Source organism: Ornithorhynchus anatinus, chromosome 1 (genome assembly GCF_004115215.2).
Source record: "Ornithorhynchus anatinus isolate Pmale09 chromosome 1, mOrnAna1.pri.v4, whole genome shotgun sequence".
Lineage (NCBI taxonomy): Eukaryota > Metazoa > Chordata > Mammalia > Monotremata > Ornithorhynchidae > Ornithorhynchus > Ornithorhynchus anatinus.
This window is the reverse complement of record NC_041728.1, coordinates 148,325,652-148,349,345: the sequence shown is the minus strand read 5'-3', so window position 1 is coordinate 148,349,345 and position 23,694 is coordinate 148,325,652. Positions and strand designations below refer to the sequence as shown.

Genomic DNA, 23,694 nt, shown 5'->3' with positions numbered 1-23,694 from the left:
GAAGTGAACTGAATTGCCCAAGGTTACATAGATGTGGTGGAAGTGGGATTGAAATGCACAACCTTTTCACGCCCAGGCCCATACTCTATCCACTGCACCCTGCTACTTACAGTCTAAAGGGGCAAACAGACCTTAAGATAAATTACTAATAGGGGAACAGAAGAGTAAAAGGGCATATATAAAATGGTATGGATGGGCTTTGTTGTTTTTTTTTTAAAGTGGTATTTGTTAAGCACTTACTATGTGCCAGGCACTATAGTAAGCCCAAGGGTAGATACAAGTCAAGTCCTGTTGACTTGTTGGGGCTCACAGTCTTCATCCCCATTTTATAGATGAGGTTACTGAAGAAGCAAGAAATTAACTACTACTACTACTAATGATGGTACTTGTTAAGTGCCTAAGTGCTAAGCACTGTTTTAAGTGCTGGGGTAGGTTCATTCATTCATTCATTAATTTCAATCGTATTTATTGAGCACTTTTGCATGGGGTTCACAGTCTTAATCCCCCTTTTGCAGATGAGGTAACTGAGGCCCAGTGAAATGAAGTGACTTGCCCAAGGTCACACAGCAGACAAGTGCCAGAGCCGGGATCGGAGCCCATGACCTTCTGACTCCCTGGCCTGTGCTCTATCCACTAGGCCATGCTACTTCCCTATGAGGTGAATATCAAGGGCTTAAGAGGTATGGATCCACACTCTGTAAAATCTTCCATTTACAGATGAAGTAACTGAGGCCCAGAGACGTGAAGTGACTTGCCCAAGGTCACACAGCAGACCAGTAGCAGATCTGGAATTAAAACTCAGGTCCTTCTGATCCCCAGGCCCGTGCTATATCAACGAGGCCATGTTACTTCCTTATGAGATGAATATCAAGTGCTTAAGGGGTATGGATCCAAGTGCAGTAGTGACATAGAAGGGAGGTGCCAAGTTGTACATTCCAAGCGCTTAATACAGTGTTCTGCACACAGGAAGCATTCAAAATATGATTGAATGAATGAGGGAAAATAGGAGAAACAAGGACTTAGGGAAGGCTTCTTGGAGGAGGTATGATTTTAATAAGCCCTTAAAGGCAGGGAGAGCGTTGGCCTGTTGGATATGAGCCCTGGAGTCCTGGATAGGCTCAGTTAAACCTTTAGGTTTTGATTCTTTCTGGCTTGACAGCTAAACTGAACTGGACCAAGAAAACAAAAATAGTCTTGGCACCCATTCCTTCCCTGTCCCTCCTTTAGAACATCCTTTAAGAAAGAAAGAAGGGTAAAGGTGGGAGGGGGTGGAGGGGGAAGGGAAAAGTCACCTATTTGCTTGGCCTAAGGTGTGGTTCTTGTTAGTATGTTTCTAATATGCATGTGCGTGCATCCATAACCACACATGTACGTGACCACCATGTACATGCTGACCCTATAGACTGTAAACTCTTCCTATAGACTGTAAGCTCACTGTGAGCAGAAAATGTGCCTGCCAACTCTGTTGTATTGTACTCTCCCAAGGGCTTATTATAGTGACCTACACACATTAAGCGCTCAATAGATACCACTGATTGATTTATTGCCCACACCATCCCTTTGGTCTAGAGATCCCTCCCCGCATCATATTTTACAGACCATCTTTCTCCCCACCTTCAAAACCCTCCTAAAAAAAAAAAATCACATCTCTAAGGGACTTTCCCTGACTAAATCATCATTTCCTCTCCCCACCTTCCCTTCTGTATCACCTATACACTCGGATGCCTCCTCTCAAGTGCCAACCCCTCCACATGCGCATCGGACCCCATTTCTTCACTCCTTATAAAAACTCGCCCCTTCCCTCTTCCCCTCCTTAACTTCTATCTTCAACCGCTCACCCTCCAACGGTTTCTTGCCCCCGCCTTCAAACATGCCCATGTCTCCCCCATCCTAAAAAAAAAACAACTCTTGACCCCACTGTCCTCTCCAGTTACCGTCCTATCTCCCTCCTACCCTTCCTTTCTAAACTCCTACAGCGAGCCGTCTACACTCTATGCCTCAAATTCTTCAACTCCAACTCTCTCCTGGACCCCCTCCCATCTGGCTTCCATCCCCTTAACTCCACCAAGACTGCCCTAAGGTCACCCATGACCTCCTACTTGTCAATCCAATGGCTCCTACTCCATCCTAATCCTCCTCGACCTCTCAGCTGCCTTTGACACCGTTGACCATCCCCTTCTCAACATTATCCAACCTTGCCTTCACTGACTCCGTCCTCTCCTGGTTCTCCTCTTATCTCTCTGGCCGATCATTCTCAGTCTCCTTGGCGGACTCCTCCTCCCTCTCCCATCCCCTAACTGTAGGGGTCCCTCAAGGGTCAGTTCTTGGCCCTCTTCTATTCTCCATCTACACTCACTCCCTTGGAGAACTCATTTGCTGCTAGGCTTCAACTATCATCTCTGTGCAGATGACACCTAAATTATCTCCTCCCCTGTTCTCTCTCCCTCCCTCCAAGCTCACATCTCCTCTTGCCTTCAGGGCATCTTTACTGGGATGTCCTCCCGCCACCTAAAACTCAATATGTCCAAGTCAGAGCCCCTTATCTTCCCTCCCAAACCCTGTCCTCTCTGTAACTTTTCCGTCACTGTGGACAGCACAAGCATCCTCCCCGTCACACAAGCCCGCAACCTTGGTGTCATCCTTGACTCTGCTCTCTCATTCACCCCACATATCCAATCCATCACCAAAGCCTGCCGGTCTCACCTTCACAACATCACCAAGATCTGCCCTTTCCTCTCCTTCCAAACCGCTACCACGTTAGTGCAATCACTCATCCTGTCCTGATGGGATTACTGCATCAGCTTCCTTTCTCACCTCCCAACCTCCTGTTTCTCCCCACTTCAGTCCATACTTCATTCTGCTGCCCGGATTATCTTTTTATGGAAATGTTCTGGGAATGTCACCCCTCTCCTCAAAAGTCTCCAGTGGTTCCCTATCAACCTCCGTATCAAACAAAAACTCACTATTGACTTCAAAGCTCTCCTTCACCTTGCCCCTTACCTTACCTCCCTTCTCTCCTACATCCCAGCCCGCACACTTCGCTCCTCTGGTGCTAACCTTCTCACTGTGCCTCATTCTCGCCTGTCCTGCCGTTGACCTCTGGCCCACATCTTACCTCTGGCCTGGAACGCCCTCCAGTGCTTTGCACACAGTAAGCACTCAAAAATATGATTGAATGAGTGAATGAAGATCACAGAGCAAACAAGTGGCAGTCAGGATTAGAACCCACGACCTTTTGACTCCCAGGCCTGTGCTCTAACACTACACCATGCTGCTTCCCAAAAAATCATCATGGCTTAGTGGAAAGAGCACGGACTTGGGAGTCAGGTGTCGTGGGTTCTAATCCCAGATCCACCACTTTCAGCTGTATGACTTTGGGCAAGTCACTTAACTTCTCTATGCCTCAGTTACCTCATCTATACAATGGGGATTAAGACTGTGAGCCCCACATAGGCCAACCTGATTATCCTGTATCTACCCCAGCGTTAGAACGGTGCTGGGCACATAGTAAGCGCTTACCAAATACCATCATCGTTATTATTTATCTTGGGAAAATGTCTGGGGTTTAGAGGACAGAAACCCATACATGTGTACCCTCCTCAGACCTTACATTTTCCATCTCTGAACTTGACACTGTATTTTGTTAATAGTATTTGAGTGTCTACAGGAAGCAAGGTGCTGTACTAAATAGTCTCAAAATTATCTTTTTAGAGATAGGCACCCAACTTAAAAGCCAGGGATGAATTTGGCATTCCAAAGATAGTTTTTTCTAGCTATTTTGTAGTTCTTTTAGTTGCAAGGGACCAATTTACAGTAGTAAGTTTATCTCACCATCAACTTAAAAGACTGTAATTTCCCTTAATGCCACAGAAGCCTTGCAAATGAATAGAAAATTTTTTTAAAAAATAAAGAAGTCTGCCCCAATCACCCCCCTGTTTCTTCCCTTTACATTCCTCTATTCCAGACCTCCAAGGAATCCTTCATTACTTGCCAGGCTTGGTAAAAATTTCCCCTAAGTGGAAATTGGCAAGGCTGTCATTTTGGTAATAAACTTGAGTTGCAAGAGTTTCTGAAGGTTTGTTCAACACAGGTCCTTTTCTGGATTTAGATAACCACCTTTTAAATGTAATGATGCTGGATATTAAAGGGGGCAGAATTTTACCTATGAAGAAAAAGGGTAGGGAATGTGTTGTGTTGTACTCTCCCAAGAGCTTAGTACAGTGCTTTGCACACAAGAAGTCAGCCTCCTGTCTCTCCCAACGCCAGTCCATCCTTCACTCTGCTGCTCAGATAATTTTTCTACAAAAATGTTCAGGCCATATATCCCCACTTCTCAAGAACCTCCAGTGGTTGCCCACCCACCTCCACATCACACAGTAACTCCTTAATGTTGGTTTTTAAAACACAGTCACCTTGCTCCTTCCTTCTACAATCCAGCCCACACACTTCATTCCTCCAATGCCAACCTTCTCAATGTTCCTCCATCTTGTCTCACCACTGACCTCTTGCCCACATCCTGTCTCTGACCCAGAATGCCCTCCCTCTTCATATCTGACAGACAATTACACTCCCCACCTTCAAAGTCTTATGGAAGGCATATCTCCTCCAAGAGGCCTTCCCTGACTATGCCTTCCTTTCCGCTTCTCCCACTATCGGCATCACCTTGACTTACTCCCTTTATTCATCCCCCCTCCCAGCCCCACTGCATTTATGTACATATCTGTAATTATATTTATATTAATGTCCATCTCCCCATCTAGACCTTAAGCTCATTGTGGGCAGGGAATATGTTATATTGTACTCTCCCAAGCACTTAGTACAGTGCTTTGTACACAATAAATGCACAATAAATATGATTGACTGACTGCACTGTTTAAGCATTTGATATCTGCCCTACCCTCAGTCCCACAACACTTAGGTACTTACCTGTAATTTATTTTAATTTCTATCTTGCCTCTCTAAGTTGTAAACTCCTTGTGGGCAAGGAATGTGTGTACCAAATGTGTTGTATTATACTCTCCCAAGTGCTTAGTACAGCATTCATTCATTCAATAAAATTTGAGCGCTTACTATGTGCAGAGCACTGTACTAAGCGCTTGGAATGTACAAATCGGTAACAGATAGAGACAGTCCCTGCCCTTTGATGGGCTTATAGTCTAATCAGGGGAGAGGGACAATAACAATAGCAATAAATAGAATCAAGGGGATGAACATCTCATTAAAACAATAGCAAATAAATAGAATCAAGGTGATGTACATCTCATTAACAAAATACCATAAATCAGCATTCTGCCTACAGTAATGAATTGGGCATGTTGGGCCAAATTATATGACTTTACAGTGCTATAAATTGGATTAGATAAAACAAATTGCAGAAGAGATCACTTGCCTTGAGAGGGAATTGATAAGAGACAAGCCTAACCCTAAGTCTGACGGTTGGAGAGGTGATATTGAACAAACTAGATTACTATTTCTAAATCCTATTGCACAGAGGAATGATTGTGTTTGTGAGAATTCTTTTTACCAATTACATTCCTAGATAGTGACTTATTGCTTTCTCAATATTTTGTTACTTGTAACTGGCACAAGGATCTCAGCAATAATTTGTATTAAAAAAAGGTCTTTTTTTTTTAATCTGGGTGAGAAGGGGAGAATGTTTTGGATAGGGCTGCTGAGAGTAAGAGCTTCAGAACTAGGGTAATACAAGAAGACAGTAGTATACTGAGAGGTTTAATGACTCACTAGCATAAACTGTTAAAGGGCAGGGAGCAGAGCTTTAGGATGGGGAAATTGTGAAGCAGTGAGAAACTCATCCCCATTTCCAAGAACTCTCTGAGAGTCTGAAGGATCTGGGTTCTAACCCTGGCCCCACCACTTGTCTTCTGTGGGACCTTGGACAAATCACTTAACTTCTCTATGCCTCAATTACCTCATCTGTAAAATGGGGATTAACACCGTGAGCCCCATATGGGACCTAGACTATGTCCAACCTGATTAGCCTGTATATACCCCAGTGCTTAGGACAGTGCCTGGCACATAGTAAGAGCTTAACAAATACCATTTAAAAAGAAAAAGACAAAGACCCCACCACTCCCCTTATTCCTCTCCAAAGATTCCTAGGTTTTGCCACTGGATGTTGATTGGCAGGAATCCCCCAACAGTACTTTTGTTCATATCCATAATTTATTTTACATTTATGGCTGCCTTCCCTTCTAAACTGTAAACTTGTTGGCAGCAGGGCAACTCATTTGTACTGTACTGTCCCAAGCACTTAGTACAGTGCTCTACACACAGTAAGCACTCAAATCATTGCTGTGCTTTGCTAAGTTAGTAACGTTGTCCTACATTGTAGAAGTTTGTCACATTCACGGAGAGCAATCCTCTACTTTCTAAACTATATCCAGGTTAAAATATACGCTGCCACTTGCCTGTTATGTGATCTGAGTCAAGCTATTTAACGATTCTGTGCCTTTCCTCACCTGTAAAATGGGGATAAAATGCCTGTTCTCCCTCCCTGATAGAGTGTGAGCCCTGTGTGGGACAGGGTCTGTGTCCAACCTGATTATCTTGTATCTACCCCGGCACCCAGATTGGTGTTTGGCATGCTTATATACCTACTATATTATAAATCTTTTCCTTATTGCACTTACAACCCAGTTGGCAAGAAGGCCATCTGTCTTTCCTGTAATCAGTGGGAAGTGCACTAGCTGCATAAAGAATTGCCCACCCCCCCTTTTGATTCAGTAGCAGCGATGCTGACGGGCACCTGGTGATTTTCATGCAATAGTAAAGGTGCCAAAACTTCCCCCAGTAAAGTAAGCACTGGTTTACACATTATTGATGGCAAAAATCATCGGTTAATGGGCAAGTTCCTGTGGGTGACACACTTAGAACTGTTATGTACATAGCCATAATTTATTTACATTAATGTCTGTCTCCCCTTCTAGACTGTAAGCTCGATATGGACTGGGAACATGTCTAATTGTCTTGTATTGTACTAAGTGCAAAACTTACTAGTGCCTACTACAGTGCTCTGCACATAGTAGAAGTAGCATAGCCTAATGGAAAGAGCATGGGCCTGGGAGTCAGAGGATCTGCGTTCTAATCCCAGCTCTGCCACTTGTCTGCTGTGTGTTCTTGCGAAAGTCTCTTCTTCACTTGTCTGTGCCTCACTTCCCCCCCATCTGCAAAATGGGGATTCAGTACCTCTTCTCCCTCCTACTGAGCCCCATGAGAAACCTGATTATCTTGTATCTACCCCAGCACTTAGTAAATATCAGAAATGGGTGACTAGACATGGTAACAATCAATCGATGGCATTTAGAGCACTTACTGCATGCAGAGGGCTATATTAAACCCTTGGGAGAGTACCACAGAGTTGGTAGACATGTTCTGTACCCACAGTGAACTTACAGTCTACAAGGGGAGACAGGCATGAATACGAATAAAGTAAAAGATCTTAAAGACTCCAGGTTTAGAGCATCTTTCACTTTCCAGACAGTTACAATTAATCTAGAAGCTTATCTTTTTTCCTCCCTCCTAAAAATGGCAGTCTCCAGAATTTTAAAGCACTCCCAAGAAACCAGCCCAGATAGCTGCTCCTCACTGCAATGAGTCATTAAGTGACCAAGTCCACTTGTAATTAATTCACTGCAATCACTTACAGGAACACTTTGCAGTTGTTTCATTTCCCACTAAGTGTCTGTCACTGCCTCTTTCCCCTTTCTATGATTAGATGGTGAGCCCCCTGAGGGAAAGGACTTGTGTCTAATTCCCACCTGTTTATTTTCCAGCAGTTAGTACAGTGTCCTGCCCACAGTAAGTGATCAATCAGTACTTATAATACTACAGGTCTGCAGCCAGTGGGAATCATATCTGGTTATTTTTTGGAACCACAAGGATGGCCCACTATCCCATAACACGCAGTGCCATTATAAGGCATCTCTGTTCAAACTATCTGAACATTACAGCAGTTGTTCTAGGCTGCTGGGTTTGATCTGGTTATTGCTACGGCGTAAGGAAGGGGAAGTCTTAACAGGCAGCTTTTCGGCTCCCTTTATTCACCCCTATCGCAGGTATGATATGATACCAACCATTTAGGATGGGCATTTAGCGCAGGCTCCACAACACTTACTGTAAGCCCGTTGGGTAGGGATTGGCTCTATTTGTTGCCGAATTGTACTTTCCAAGGGCTTAGAACAGTACAGTGCTCTGCACACAGTAAGCGCTCAATAAATACGACTGAATGAACGGCCGTCTGTCTTCCCCTCTAGACTGTAAGCTCGTTGTGGACGAGGAACGTGTCTACCAACTTTGTTACAGAGTACTTTCCCAGGGGCTTAGTAGAGTGCTCTGCATACAGTGACTGCCAATATACACCACTGATTAACTGATTTCCTGCGGTAGTGAGTGATTCCAGTGACCAAGGGGACATTTAAAATTTATCTTCTCACCCATGTAACTGCACTAATAGGTTCAAATTATGATTGGTTCTTTGTGCACCAACTGCTCAAAGATTTCAATTTGTTAACCGCTCCTGCACAAAAAAAAAGTTGCTGACCTTGACTTAACCCAAATGCTTGCAATTCAACCTAGAAATAATAGGTAAAGGATCATTTTAAAGGCAGACCTTGCACTTTAAAGAAGTTGAACTGATCTGCCTGGCCCAATTCCCCTTTCTGCACACCTCCTAAAGCGGGGGGCGGGGAGGAAAGACGGAGAGACCAGGAAATAAGGGGAAGACGAAACGATTCCACAAAATACCACTCATTACATGACAGGGGAAGAAAGTTTTCAATCAAGCTATCTGTTGAGCACCGAGCACTGTACCATCAACAGGGTGAGTAGACACTACCTGCCCACAAAGATCTTGCAGTCTATAGGCTACACTCTAAAGGGAGAGAAAGGCCAACGGAAAATGCATTCAAAAAGGGAGAAAAGGAGGAAAAAAAACAGCTATTTTTCACAAAGGGGGCGGGGCCGGAGGGGGGAAATTCGACTACAGGCCGGTATTTTGTGTGACCTTCTCCGGCTCTTTGAAAGTCTTAGGAAGCAGGCAGGCATACCCCGTTTGGACCGTGAGCGCGTTGTTGGGTAGGGATTGTCTATCTGTTGCCGAATTGTACATTCCAAGCGCTTAGTACAGTGCTCTGCACATAGTAAGCGCTCAATGCGATTGAATGAATCGGGTGAGATTATTGGCCTAGACGTGTACTTAAGCTGTTCTCCCATCTCCATCCCATAAAAAAGGGGGGTGAGGAGGTTCTAAAATATGGGGCTTTTGGGGGGGGGAAAACCCCGTGCTTCAGCCCTGAGAGCATGCCCCTAAAGGGATCTCAAGCTGACTTTTGAGGACCGGTCGAAGATGCCGGGCACCTGGGCGAGCGGCGGGAGCAGACAAAGGAGGGGGTAGGGCAGGCAACCCACCCCTCACCCCCACAGTTGCCATCAGCTATCCGGCCTCTCCAAAACCTAATAAACCAGAGCCACACACACACACACACACCCAGCGATGCCTTCGGCGGCCTAACACTGCGAGCCCCAACTTGTGCACTTTTAGCAAAATTGCATTCCGCTTGCTTGTGCTCCCATCTCGTCTCCCCTCTGGATTTCATCCCCAACCTGGCGTGGGAAAACTGGAAAAGCGCTGATCCTACGCTTTCTTCCTTTCCCTTCCCCCCCCCCCCCCCCAAAAAAAAAGTGAACACACCGGATCCGGGGAAGCCACTTTATCTGCAAGGCGACGAGGGGGTAGTGGGGAAGGTCAACAATTAATGGAGGGGAAAGGGGTTGCCTGGGTCCTGGGCCGAACTGACTCTGCAGATCCCTTGAGCGCTTAGTACAGTGCTCTGCAGTGAGCGCTCAATAGATACGACTGAATGAATCCCCGAGACGAGATGGGGGGGGAAAAAACAGCAGAATTGATCAGCGGGGGGAAAAAAAAAAAAAAGTTACCCAGGAATGAGGCTGGGGTAAGGAACGTTTGAATGAGCTTCTTTACAGCAGGATTATCCGAGGGGCTGGAGGAGGGGAGGACAGAATGGCCGTGAAGTTGTGGCTTTTTTTTTTTTTTAAAGGAATACTGAAAAATAACCATATCTTGGCCGATGTCTTAATGAGATCGTATGTTACTAATACGTTTATTAAAAACGAGTGACCAAGTGAAGCCGGATTCGCCACTCCATTGGGGGGAATAATGCCCGTAGTTGGGCAGGGATGGTCTCTGTTGCCGAATTGTACATTCCAAGCGCTTAGTACAGTGCTCTACACGTAGTAAGCGTTTAATACGTACGATTAAATAAGGAGAATCCTTCCGAGTTCGGTTTCAAAATAGTAACTTTCAACCGAAAAAGGCGACGGGTCGATTTAAAAGGCCGCGGCGAGCTTCCAACCGGCCCAACTAACAAAGGAAAAGCACCCCGGCGAATAAATTGGGAGTCAGAGCCATTCCTTTGGGGTGGGGGGAATTCTTAAAAAAAAAATCACATTTGTAGCCCTTACTCCAATTCAATGGAGACTCAGAACGTTACTTTTAAATGCACACTTTGGAACCCCGAGAGAGTTTGGAGGGGGGAGAAGAAAACAAGGCTCCGGATTTCAGCTGGCACCAAAGTTCAACTCACTCCTTGGATCTGGAGGTCACCGAGACCCAGAATATTACTTTTAAATCCACCCTTTGGGGGACAGAGTTTGGGGAGAGGAGAAGAAAAAAAAAAAGGCTCCAGATTTCAGCCGGCCCCCAAGTTCAACTCACCCTGTGCATCTGGAGGTCTTCGTGCTGCTCCGGAATCGGTTTCCCTCTTCACCTGGGAGCTGAAAAAACAGGAGCCAAAAAGGGAGCAGGAAAAACCTTCCTTGCAGGCGGGAGGAGAGGCTGGTTGCCCAGCCCCGGCTGCTTTGGGAGGGAAGCAAGTTGAATCGAGTCACACCAATCAGAGGCCGCCTCCCTCCGAAAAGGCGAGGGGGAGCAGCGCGCTTATCGCAACGCTTTGCACTTTCCCCAGGCCTGCTTGCTCCCTCCCAGCTCGCCCGACCCGCTCTCTCTTTGTCCCGGCCCTCAGTTATTTATCCGAGGCAGGAGGTCACACCCACACCAGATGTATTTCCATCTGTTGTCTCCTCCCCGTTTTTGCATTTTTTTCTTTCTTTTGGGGAGGTGCCTTTTTCTTTCTTTTGGGGAGGTGCCTTTTTCTTTCTTTTGGGGAGGGTCCAGTGTTTGCAGTTACAGCCACAAAGTCTCGCCCCCCTCCTGCTTCTACCTCGAATTTAAATCCACTCATTCGTTCAATCGGATTCATGGAACGAATTGCTGAATTGTACCTTCCAAGCGCTTAGTACAGTGCTCTGCACGTAGTAAGCGCTCAGTAAATACCATTAAATGAACGGATGAATGTTGAGAGCTTACTGTGTGCACAACACTATACCAAGCGCTTGGAAGGTACAATTCGGTAACAGAGACAATCCTTGCCCAACAACGGGCTCACAGTCATGGGTTCAAATCCCGACTCGGCCGCTTGTCAGCTGTGGGACTTTGGGCAAGTCACTTCTCTTCTCTGGGCCTCACTGACCTCATCTGGAAGATGGGGATGAAGACTGTGAGCCCCACGTGGGACAACCTGATCATCTGTATCCTCTCCAGCGCTTAGAACAGTGCTTTGCACATAGTAAGCGCTTAACAAATGCCATCATTATTTATCATTATTATTAAAAATCTCACCGAGCCCAGAAATGGTCCATTTCCCCCCCCTCTTCAAAAAAATCACTAGCCACGCCTATTTTCCAGAGCCAAAAGAGATTTTGGGCGGGTTTTTGTCCTGGCTGATCGATCAGACGGTTCAAAAAGGGAGGGGACTCCGTTTGGGTTTTTGTTTTTCATTCATTTATTCCTTTGATCATATTTCGGGCGTGCTGTGTGCAGAGCACTATACTAAGCGCTTGGAAAAGTAGATTCAAAAATAGAGACAATTCCTGCCCACACCGGGTTCACAGTCTAGAAGGGGGAAGACAGACATCAAAACGAGTAAAAAGGCATCAATATAAATAAATAGAATTATAGCTACATAATAATAGTAATAATGATGATGGTTTTTGTTAAGCACTTAAAATGTGCCAAGCACTGTTCTAAGTGCTGGGTTAACAGGTTGCTCCACGTGGGGCTCACAGTCTTAATCCCCATTTTATTCATTCAATAGTATTTATTGAGCGCTTACTATGTGCAGAGCACTGTATTAAGCGCTTGGAATGAACAAGTCGGCAACAGATAGAGACAGTCCCTGCCGTTTGACGGGCTTACAGTTACAGACACAGAGAAGTTAAGTGATTTGCCCAAAGTCACACAGCTGATAAGTGGCAGAGTGGGGATTAGAACCCATGATCTCTGACTCCTAAGCCTGTGTGCTTTCCACTAAGCCACACTGCTTCTCTCATATACACATCAAAACAAGTGAACAGGCAACAATAAATAGAATTACATATGTATATATATATGTAATTCTATTTATATATATATAAACGTGCTGTTGGGTGGGGAGAAGGAAGGGCAGGGATGGGGGAAAGGCAAAGGGAGCAAGCGAGTCGAGGTGACTTGGAAGGGATGGGGAGCTGAAGAAAAGGGGGACTTAGTCTGGGAAGGCCCCTTGGAGGAGGTGAACCTTCAGTAGGGCTTTAAAGGTGGGGAAGACCCAAATGAAAAGGACTGAAAAGGAAAGATAGAGTTGCCAAACCTAAAGGAGATAATGATTTTTCAAATAATTTAGAAAGATTAAAAAATCCCTTTGGATCAACAATAGACTATTAAAAAGGATTAAGTGGGTGGGAAATTGACGTGGATGAAATGTCATCACAAAATTCTTGATAATTTAAAATCAGCTCTTAGTGGAATTTCAATTAAAACTATGAGTGCTTGTCCCTCCAGGGTTTGAGAGAGGTGAGGATGGCAGTGTTACAGTGCTCTGCACGTGGTATGTGCTCAATAAATGAGATTGATTGATGGAAATTGGGTTGGGGGGGTGTGAGAAGGGGAGAGGTCAGAACCATCCATAAAGGCAGCCAGGCCTACTGGACTTGGAGAAGGGAGAAGAGAGAAAAGGAAAAGATAATAATAGTGGTGGTTAAAAAAACCCACAGAAAAACATTGGAGAAGTTACAAATTAATCAGGTCAGAAACAGTACCTGTCCAACATGGGGCTCATTGTCCAAGAAGGAGAGAGAACAGGTACTGAGGCACAGAGAAGTTAAGTGACTTGCCCAGGGTCACGCAGCAGACATGAGGCCGAGCTGAGATTCAAACCCAGGTGCTCTGATTCTCAAGCCTAGGCTCGTTCCATTGGGCCACACTGCCTTTTTGATTGAAGAGAAGATCATGGTTAGAGAAAGGAGGAGAAACGGGATCTTGCTTGGATTTGAGAATGCTCTCTGGCTACCAGATTCCTGTTATTTCCTGCTCCCTGCAGTCTACTCCCGTCTGATATATTTCTAAATACTGTCTAACAGTTTGTATTCCAGTTTACTTCCACCTCACCAGGATATCAACTTTGTTTTTTGAGCAAGGGATCAAATTTAGGTGCAGTTTCCAATGAGCAAGCCTGGGAAATGAGACATATGGGGCTCTGAAGAGGGAAATGGAGGCTTTCATTCGACTAGGAGAGGGACACACAGACACATAATTGATAACAATAATGATCATGGTATTTGTTAAGCATTTTGTATGTGCCAGGCACTATACTAAGCTCTGGAGTGGATACAAGAAAATTGGGTTGGACAAAGTCCCTGTACTGCATAGGGCTCACAGTTTTAATCCTCATTTTACAGATGAGGTAACTGAGGCACAGAGATATGAAATGATTTGCCCAAAACTACACAGCAGACGAGCAGAGAATTCAGGATTAGAGCCAATATGTAGTTTGCCATCATGATCAGTCAATCCATGATATTTATTGAGCGCTTACTGTGTGCATGGCACTGTACTGGGTGCTTGGGAGAGTACAGTACAACAGAGTTGTTAAACACATTCCCTGACCACAAGTAGCTTACAATCTAGAACTACAAGACCAGGGTTTCCTGGAACCACAAGATCCAACTTTGTAATTGCAAGGGAGTCTCCTCATATCTGCCAAACCAGCTCACTTCCCTTCTTCAAAGCCCTACTGAGAGCTCACCTCCTCCAGGAGGCCTTCCCACACTGAGCCCTCCCTTTCCCTCTGCTCCTCCTCCCCTCTCCATTCCCCCTACTCCCTCGCTGTGCTCTTCCCCGTTCCCCTCCCCACAGCACTTGTGCATATTTGTATATATTATTTATTACTCTATTTTGTTAATGATGTGTATAAACAGCGTGGCTCAGTGGAAAGAACCCGGGCTTGGGAGTCAAAGGTCACGGGTTCAAATTCCGGCTCTGCCATTTGTCAGCTGTGTGACTGTGGGCAAGTCACTTAATTTCTCTGTGCCTCAGTTACCTCATCTGTAAAATGAGGATTAAGATTGTGAGCCTCACGTGGGACAACCTGATTACCCTGTATCTACCCCAGTGCTTAGAACAGTGTTCTGCACATAGTAAGCGCTTAACAAATACCAACATTATTATTATTATTATATTTATCTTGATGATATTGACGCCAGACTACTTGTTTTGTTGTCTGTCTCCTCCGTTTAGACTGTGAACCCGTCACTGAGCAGGGATTGTCTCTATCTGTTGCCAAATTGTACATTCCAAGCGCTTAGTACAATGCTCTGCACATATTAAGCACTCAATAAATACTACTGAATGAATGAGTGAGTGAGTGAGTGAGTGAGTGAGTGAATGAATGAATGAATGAATGAATGAATGAATGAATGAATGAATGAACCAATGATCTTCTGACTCCCAGGCCCGTGATCTACCCACTATTGCATGCTGCTTCGGGCAACACAAAGAAAGACACAGTCCAAAGACACACACACACACACACACACACACACAATAACTGAAGCTCTAAACACACATCCCCCGGGGGTACACACAACAATTGTGTGTTGGGCATGACAGGAATCTTATTCTGGGAAGCAGCATGGCACAGTGGAAAGAGCACGGGCCTGGGAGTCAGAAGACCTGGGTTCAGATCCCGGCTCTGCCACCTGTCCGCTGCGTAACCTTGCTCAAATAACTTTCCTGTGCCTCAGTTCCCTCAACCACAAAATGGGGATTCAGTGCGTGTTTTCCCTCTTACTTAGACTGTGAACCCCATGTAGGACCTGATTATCCTGTATCAATCCCAGTGCTTGGCATAATGCAAATACTTACCAAATATTATTATTATTATTATTCCTCACAAAGGCTGGGGTGTGCAGGGCCTAGGATGCCCATTCTCTGTGGGGTATAGGATCAGGCAGGGCCCAGGGTACCCATTCTTTTCTGAAGCCACAGCCAGCTCTCAGGGCCTAGCACTCCATTCTCACCAATCAGGGCCCGGATAAACTGTTTCCACTAAAGCAGAATTGAGAGAACCAAAACCCAGAACTCTGTCAAAGCCTCAGCTTCTGGCCACCCCACTCTAAATGCGAGGTGCAGGGCAAGCAAAAGATCAGGGCACACAGTAAGCTGGAGCTAGAGCAGCAGAATGTGCAGGCTGGGCTGGAGTAGGAGTAGGAGTAGGTGATGGACTCTCCATCACATTGCCCCCTCCTACCTCTACATCTACATCTCTCCTTCTCCATCACAACCCTCACACTCCACTCCTTTGGTGCTAACCTTCTCACTGGGCCTCATTCTTGCCTGTTGACCCCTGGCCCACGTCTTACCTCTGGCCTGGAATGCCCTCCCTCCTCAAATCCGCCAAACAATCACACTTCTCAAAGCCCTACTGAAGGCTCACCTTCTCTAGGAAGCCTTCCCAGGCAGCCCCCCTTTTTCCTCAGGCCTCCCTCCCTCCCCCATCTCTCCGACTCGCTGCATTTGCTCTATCCTGGCCTCACAGCCCTTGTGTATATATGCTCCTAGCTATAATTCTATTTATTTCTATTAATGCCTGTTTACTTGTTTTGATGTGTATATATCTATAATTCTATTTATTTCTATTGATGCCTGTTTACTTGTTTTGATGTCTGTCTCCCCTCTTCCAGACTGTGAGCCTGTTGTGGGCAGGGATTTGTCTCTCTTTGTTGCTGAATTGTACTTTCCAAGCCCTTAGTACCGTGCTGTGCACACAGTAAGCTCTCAATAAATATGATTGAATGAATGAATGAATAGGAAATTTTCTCTTTTCTGCAGTCTCAAATTTCCTCCTTCCTTTAGGATATCTCTATGTGGATGTCCTACCAACACTTCAAATTTAACATGTCCAAAACAGAACTCCTCATCTCCCCACCCAAATTCTGACCTCCTCTTGTCTTTTCCATCACTGTAGATAAAGCTATTATTCTTCCCACCTCACAAGCCCTTAACCTTGGCATTATCCTTGACTCATCTCTTTTATTCACTCCACAAATTCTATCTGTCATCAAAACCTGTCAATTACACCTTCACAACTATTCTCTCCATCCAAATTGCTAAAATGCTGATTCAAACACTTATCCTTTACTGCTTTGACTACTGCATCAGCCTCCTTGCTGGCCTCCCTGCCTTCTGTCTCTCCCCATTTCAATCCTACACTCTGCTGCTTGGATCATTTTTCTAAAAAAAAAAAAAAAAAAAAAAAGGTTTAGTCCACATCTCTCCAAGGCAGTGCCAAGGCTGTGTCCTAGTGACACCTTGTGAGATGTTTTCAGTCCCCCAGAAGTCTCACTACTGCAAACCCCATCCAGGATTTGGCAATCTGGCACTTGGCATAAAAGGACAAAAATAAAATTTGACAGTTTTTCTCGAAAATTCCCACAGTTTCAGCATCAGAACATGCACGTATGCTGATGCGTTGTGGGAAGTATTTCCTTCCACCTTTATTTTTCTAGAGCTGAGACTGGTTCTGGTCGAGGTTAATGGACCACCCTTTATATCCAGAAAGTAACCGTGATGTTTGGGCCTCTAGTTTTCTAGGCAACAGATTGATCACACCTAGAAGCAGCGTGGTTTAGAGGCAAAAGCACGGGCTTGGGAGTCGGAGGACATGGGTTCTAATCCTGGCTCTGCCACTTATCTGCTAAGTGGACTTGGGCAAGTCATTTCACTTCTCTGTGTCTCAGTTCCCTCATCTGTAAAAATGGGGATCAAGACAGTGAATCCCACATGAGACAACCTGATTACCTTGTATCTATGCTAGTGCTTAGAACAGTACTTGCCACTCAGTAAGCACTTAACTAGTACCATCATTATTTATTATTATGATTAATTTCCACTGTAGGACCTTACAAAGCCATCTATTGTGCTCTCTCAAGCTATTGTACTCTCCCAAGTGCTTTGTACAGTGTTTTACACACAGTAAGTACTCCATAAATACGATAGAATGAACGAGTAGATGTCAGAGGGATGGATTGGGTGGGACCTCAGCATTTCCCGGTCTAAATCCATTCAGAAAAGCCCCAGAAAAACACCCTCAGTTTGCCTGGAGAATAAGAGCTAACTGTCCAGGTGACCTGAATGCCAAATGCTCCTTTATTCTGTTCCTCTGTTGCTTTTTAATCTGTCTCCTCTCTCCTCTCCTCTCTCTCATTCAACTCATATATTCAATCCATCACCAAATCCTGTCGGTTCCACTTTTACAGCACCCCTAAAACCCACCCTTTCCTCTCCATCCAAACTGCTACCACATTAATACAATCATTCATTCTGTCCCGCCTAGAATAATAATAATAATAATGATGTTGGTATTTGTTAAGCGCTTACTATGTGCAGAGCACTGTTCTAAGCGCTGGGGTAGACACAGAGGAATCAGCTTGTCCCACATGGGGCTCACAGTCTTAATCCCCATTTTGCAGATGAGGTAACTGAGGCACAGAGAAGTTAAGTGACTTGCCCACAGTCACACAGCTGACAAGTGTCAGAGCCGGCATTCGAACCCATGACCTCTCACTCCAAAGCCCGTGCTCTTTCCACGGAGCCACGCTGCTCAGCCTCTTTGCTGCCCTCCCAACCTCCTGTCTCTCCCCACTCCAGTCCATACTTCATTCTGCTGCCCGGATCATCTTTCTACAAAAATATTCAGGACATGTCACCTCCCCTCCTCGAAAATCTCCAGTAGTTGCCACCTCCACCTCCATATCAAGTAAAAACTGCTCGCCATTGGCTTTAAAGCACTCCATCACTTTGCCCCCTCCTACCTCACCTCGCTTCTCTCCCTCTACAACCCAGCCTGCGTACTTTGCTCCACTAGTGCTAACCTTTTCACTGTACCCTGATTTCACCTGGTTCACCGCCGACCCCTGGCCCACATCCTGCCTCTGGCTGGCACGCCCTTTCTCTCTTCAAATACACCAGACAATTGCTCTCCCCCCTCTTCAAAGCCGTATTGAAGGCACATCTCCTCCAAGAGGCCTTTCCAGACTAAGCCCCACTTTTCCTCATCTCCCACTCCCTTCTGAGTTGCCCTGCCTTGCTCCCTTTGCTCTTCCCTCCTCCCAGCCCCACAGCACTTATGTATATATCTGTCATCTTATTTATTTGTATTGATGTTTGCCTCCCCCCATCTAGGTTGTGAGCTCGTTGAGGGCAGGGAATGTCTCTGTTTATTGTTGTATTGTACTTTGCCAAGTGCTTAGTACAGTGCTGTGCACGCAGTAAGCGCTTAATAAATCTAACTGAATGAATGAATGAATCTAACTGGTTGAGGTGTAATTGACTTTGCCACAGCAATCCAGTAGCCCCACTGGCGGAAATGTTAATAGTTCCTCCCGAATGTAATGACAATCCTTCTGGGATGTGATAGTGGAAAAGAAGGGAGGAGAGTAGTACCTTGGGAAGGCGTGAGGGAAGTTAAGTAGTCTATTATCGTACTTAATGTAATGCGGGATGCCTGGCTGTGGTGTAATTATCTGTGTTGGCAATACTGAGTTCAATCAAGTATAAGGCCTTGCTTATATAAAAGGTGAGTAACAACAACAAAATGTTCCTCTCCCTTCCCTTCTTTTTGAACACTCTTCAGTGCCTGAGTCATTCCTGGTAATTAATCAGGGATGGAGTCAAGGTTAATAACTCTTTCAAGCCTCTTAATACTTCAGCCATGAATTGGAGCTTAAGGATAAGTGTAGTAATTCACTAATGGATACTTTGGTGATGTGAAACAATTAATATGCCTCCCTAAACATTATACAAGGTAAGAGTTTGAGGGGCATTTTATGATTCCTGTTCTACACACGCTGGGCATATTTCTGTGCGGCTACATAGAATAGAATAGGAACACTGCCAGTTACAGCAACCATATTGGGTCTCTTGTCCTTTGCCAAAACAAATGGAAATGCGAGGACATCAATAGGCCAGGTGCACATGGCATGCATAGAAAGAAGCACACATTTTAGATGTGATTGACATTATCTGGAAAGAACCAGGTAGGCACACCCATGAACAAAGATCAGGAGCTGTTAGGGTGTGTTTGTGTTTATTTGAGTGAAAGGGAGAAGTGGCTGAATTGCTTCTTTTGACCCGAATCAGTTAAATAGGAAAGCAAAATCCCCAAATTATTAGACTTGGAATTGATTTGTAGTTTAAGAAATATATTATTATTTTAAGCAACAGGACGTAAAGGAAAATGTCAATGATGTTTCATGTTTTACTGTCAATTTTCACATTTCATAATTTAATTGTATACGTTTGCCCTGGAAATGGAAGAAAAAATTGAAACTCCTGGGAATAGGACAATGGGAGGATTCACATACCAAATGGGATAATGCGTCAATGGTGACCTGTTTTCTGATTTTTTTAAAAAAATTCTGGTCCCCTTGCAAGTCCAGCTCGAGTGAGCATGAAATGAATGGAGCAGAGGCGGGTGAAGGGAAAATGAATGAGTCTAGAGGTGAAGGATGCTTCTTTTCCACACTTAAGCTCAAATTAAAACTCTAGAATAAAAGAGCTTTGAGTGGCAATTTAGGATTTATCCACAATGAGCAAGCAACAGGATGCTCTCTGAGTACAGATTTCCATCACTTGCATGTGAGAAAAAGGAATTTCCTGTTATGTCAGGATTTGGTTGGCTCTACAGCCAGTCTCCTGGGCTTGATTACTAAATAGGACTATTTTTTTTAATAGGAATATTTTTTTCATGCTCTTTACTTAGAAAGTCTCTTGTAGCAGGTGAAGTGACCAGTTGGATGCAACACTGGGTTAGGAGTCCAGGACTCTGTTTAAATTCTGACTCTCTCACTGTAGTTGGGTTGATACAGCATATAAATGAAGTGGTAAATTGTCATTTTATCTAGTCAAATTGATCCATGGAGACAACCAGAAAACTAGAGAAGCAGCATGGCTCAGTGGATAGAGCACAGGCTTGGGAGTCAGAGGTCATGAGTTCTAATCCCGGCTCTGCCACTTGTCGGCTGTGTGACTTTGGGCAAGTCACTTAACTCTCTGTGCCTCAGCTACCTCATCTGTAAAATGGGGATTAAGACTGTGAGCCCCACGTGGGACAACCTGATAACCTTGTCTCTATCCCAGCGCTTAGAACAGTGCTTGGCACACAATAAGTGCTTATCAAATACTATCATTATTAACCCAACTGAATAATTAGGTTGCCCCAAATATTTTATTTTTACTCTATTTATTTGCTAGGGTATTTCTATAAGTAAAATTAACCAGATAATTAACTCTTCATTTAGAATTTGTAGACCTGACCAAGTTGCAAATCATTTTAAGGGCACTGAATGTCACTGTTTATTGTTATATTATACTTTCCTAAGTGCTTAGTACAGTGTTGCACACAGTAAGTGGTTAATAAATAGGATTGACTGCATTTTAAGGACCCTATGCCTTTTTTGCCCTAGTGATGTATCCGATGGAGATTTTCTGCTAAATAACTGTTTTCAGAGTAGTCCACTTATCGTCGTTTACTGCATATATGGTACACCCCACCTTGATCATTTAGTTATTGAGCTTTTGGGAAGTAGGGTCTATCCTTTACATTTCTTTTTGTGACAAACTAGGGTATCTGCTACTACAAAATTAAATAAAAATGGAAATAAATAGTACAGTACATCACCATTGTTTCAACTTAGAGATTTTGAAAAGTCTGAAAATAAACAGAAGTAGAGGAAGTGATGAAGATGATCCAAAAATGACAAAAACGACAAGACTGTTCGGAAATTTAATAGAAAATTTGGACTTTGCTATAGGTTATCAGTGTTGTCCTGAAAAAAAAAATAGGTTCTTTTTCCAAGGGAAATAACATTCTTATCACTGAAGTTGTTTAAAAACATTTTCAGAGACATTCTCTGAAGCTAACAGAAAAAAAACAGTTGCTGAATTTTCCTGGCTGTATGCATTTTTAGGGTATCTGTTAAGCACTTACTATGTTCCAGGCACTGTAAAGTGCTGAGGTAGATACAAGTTAATCAGGTTGGACACAGTTCATGTCCATGTCCCACAAGGGACTCATAAGTCTTAATTCCCCATTTTACAGATGAGGTAACGGAGGCATAGAGAAGTTAAGTGACTTGCCCAAGGTCACATAGCAGACAAGTGGCAAAGTTGGGATTAGTACCCAAGTCCTTCTGACTTCTAGTCAGTCATTCAGTTAGTCATATTTACTGAGTCCTTACTGTGCAGAGCACTCTACTAAGCACTTAGGAGAGTACAGTATAACAATAAACATAACAGAATAACAGTAAACATAACACTATATCAATAAACATTCCCTTCCCACAATGAGCTTACAGTCTAGATGGGGAGACAGACATTAATAGAAATAGAATAAATAAATTAATAGAAATAGAAATAAATAGAAATAGAAATAAATAAATTGCAGATACGGACATAAATGCTGTGGGGCTGGGGGACTGAAATGAATAAAGGTAGCAAATCAGGGTGATGCAGAAGGGAATTGGAGAAGAGGAATGGAGGGCTTAGTCAGGAAAGACCTCTTGGGAGAGATGTGTCTTCAGTAAGGCTTTGAAGTGGGAGATTGTAATTGTAAGATATGAGGGAGACTTCCAGGCCCATTCCCTATCTTTCATTCATTCATCCAATAGTATTTATTGAGCACTTACTATGTGCAGAGCACTGTACTAAACGCTTGGAATGTACAAATCGGTAACAGATAGAGACAGTCCCTGCCCTTTGACGGGCTTACAGTCTAATCGGGGGAGATGGACAGACAAGAAAAGAACAATGGCAATAAATAGAATCTATTATCTATTAGGTAACGCTGCTTCTTTCTAATTATATACTTATATATTAAGTAATAGTATCACCCACTTGGTGCAGTGCACTGAACTAAGCGCTTGGGAAGTACAGGATAAAGAAATGGCACATTTCCTGTTCACAAGGCATGAATACTCTGAGACAAACATTGAAAATGCTTATGAGTGAATAGCTTTTAGACAGAGTGTTGAAGGGGCCCGGGGTGAAAGTAAGTTCATAAGTGCTAGTTCATAAGTGATTAATTCATTCATTCGTTCAAGTGCATTTAATGAGCACAGCTGGTGGGTTTATAAAGATGCAGGGAGGTATCCAGAAACATCCTTGTCACTGTTCAAGAATGCAGTCTAATATGGGTTTCTTTGTGTATCAGAAGGTTTTTACTATCTCTTTTCCCATATTTCTCCTGCTTTGTGCAAATCAGAAAGTTCACAGTACTTTGTATCTGTGGTGAGCCCACAACAAGCTGCTTTCTTAGTGATCCTGTGAACAACAAGGAAGAGATTTTGAAAAAGCCACTGATGGGCTCTATCTGAGACAGGTGATTGCTGGCCTATGGGGGTGGAGCAACGAGGGAATGGGGGCTTTCTCTTCCTGTTCTACCCAGTAATGGGGCTGGTCCAATCAGTGATGGCCACAGCTGCCATGCCTAAGCCAGATAAAAGGTGGTCGCTTTGAATTATGAAGGGGGTACATAGAAGGAGTAGAGGAAGGTTACCTGTAGTAGAAGAGGAGAACTTGAAAGCAGAAACAAGAAGCATTGGCAGGCTGGGCTCCTTTGACCACAGATTAGTATTGGACCCTTGGTGGAATGAGTGAGTGTGTTTACAAGCTGGTAAGACTAAGTGAAAAACTTTCCATAGTAACCTTGGTGATCAAAGGTGTGGTTTGAACTCAACTATGTGTCACTGAGGCTCTCCTGGTCCAGGAAGGTACTACTTGGTACCAACTTGGGGGTCTTGCTCCGGTATCTCTTTTCTACTCACTGTATTTCTTGAAAGAACACCAAGCCTATGCCTCTGATTCACAAAAGAATTGTCTGGGCTCTCTCTTTTTTTTTTTGGTTACCAATATAATTATTACTATTTGAGTTATTACAAAAGGGAGCATATCAGCATTGGGGCAGGGCCACACAATCAAGCTTAGTTCCCAGAATTTGGGTGGAGAGAGACTAGAATTTTTTGCCTGCCACAGATAGTTTCATTCTGCTCATGTCTCCCCACTCCTTTAAAGCATCCAGGGGTTGCTCATTCCTCTGCCTCAAGCAGAAACTTTGACCGCTGGCTTTACACTCTTACACTCCTGCTCACACTTTTCATTCCTCTCAAGCTAACCTACTCACTATGTTTCCTTCTCATCTCTCTCTCTCCACCAACCTCTTTCTCACACCCTCCCTCCTTCCTGGCTCTTCCTAGGGGACAGAGCAAGGGCCTGGGAGTCAGAGAACA

The 23,694-nt window shown here is 44.2% G+C and overlaps 2 protein-coding genes across 11 annotated transcripts in view; one reads left to right on the top strand and one right to left on the bottom strand.

Moving 5' to 3' along the window:
* B3GNT5 (UDP-GlcNAc:betaGal beta-1,3-N-acetylglucosaminyltransferase 5) overlaps positions 1-11,162 on the bottom strand; it is a 36,799-nt gene extending 25,637 nt beyond the window's left edge. For both annotated transcript variants that reach the window (XM_029058086.2, XM_039913200.1), the window contains exon 1: positions 10,754-11,162. The gene's annotated coding sequence lies outside the window, so the exon portion shown is untranslated. The remainder of the gene's footprint in view (positions 1-10,753) is intronic.
* MCF2L2 (MCF.2 cell line derived transforming sequence-like 2) overlaps positions 1-23,694 on the top strand; it is a 482,616-nt gene that overhangs the window by 307,211 nt on the left and 151,711 nt on the right. The gene's annotated exons all lie outside the window — the stretch shown is intronic.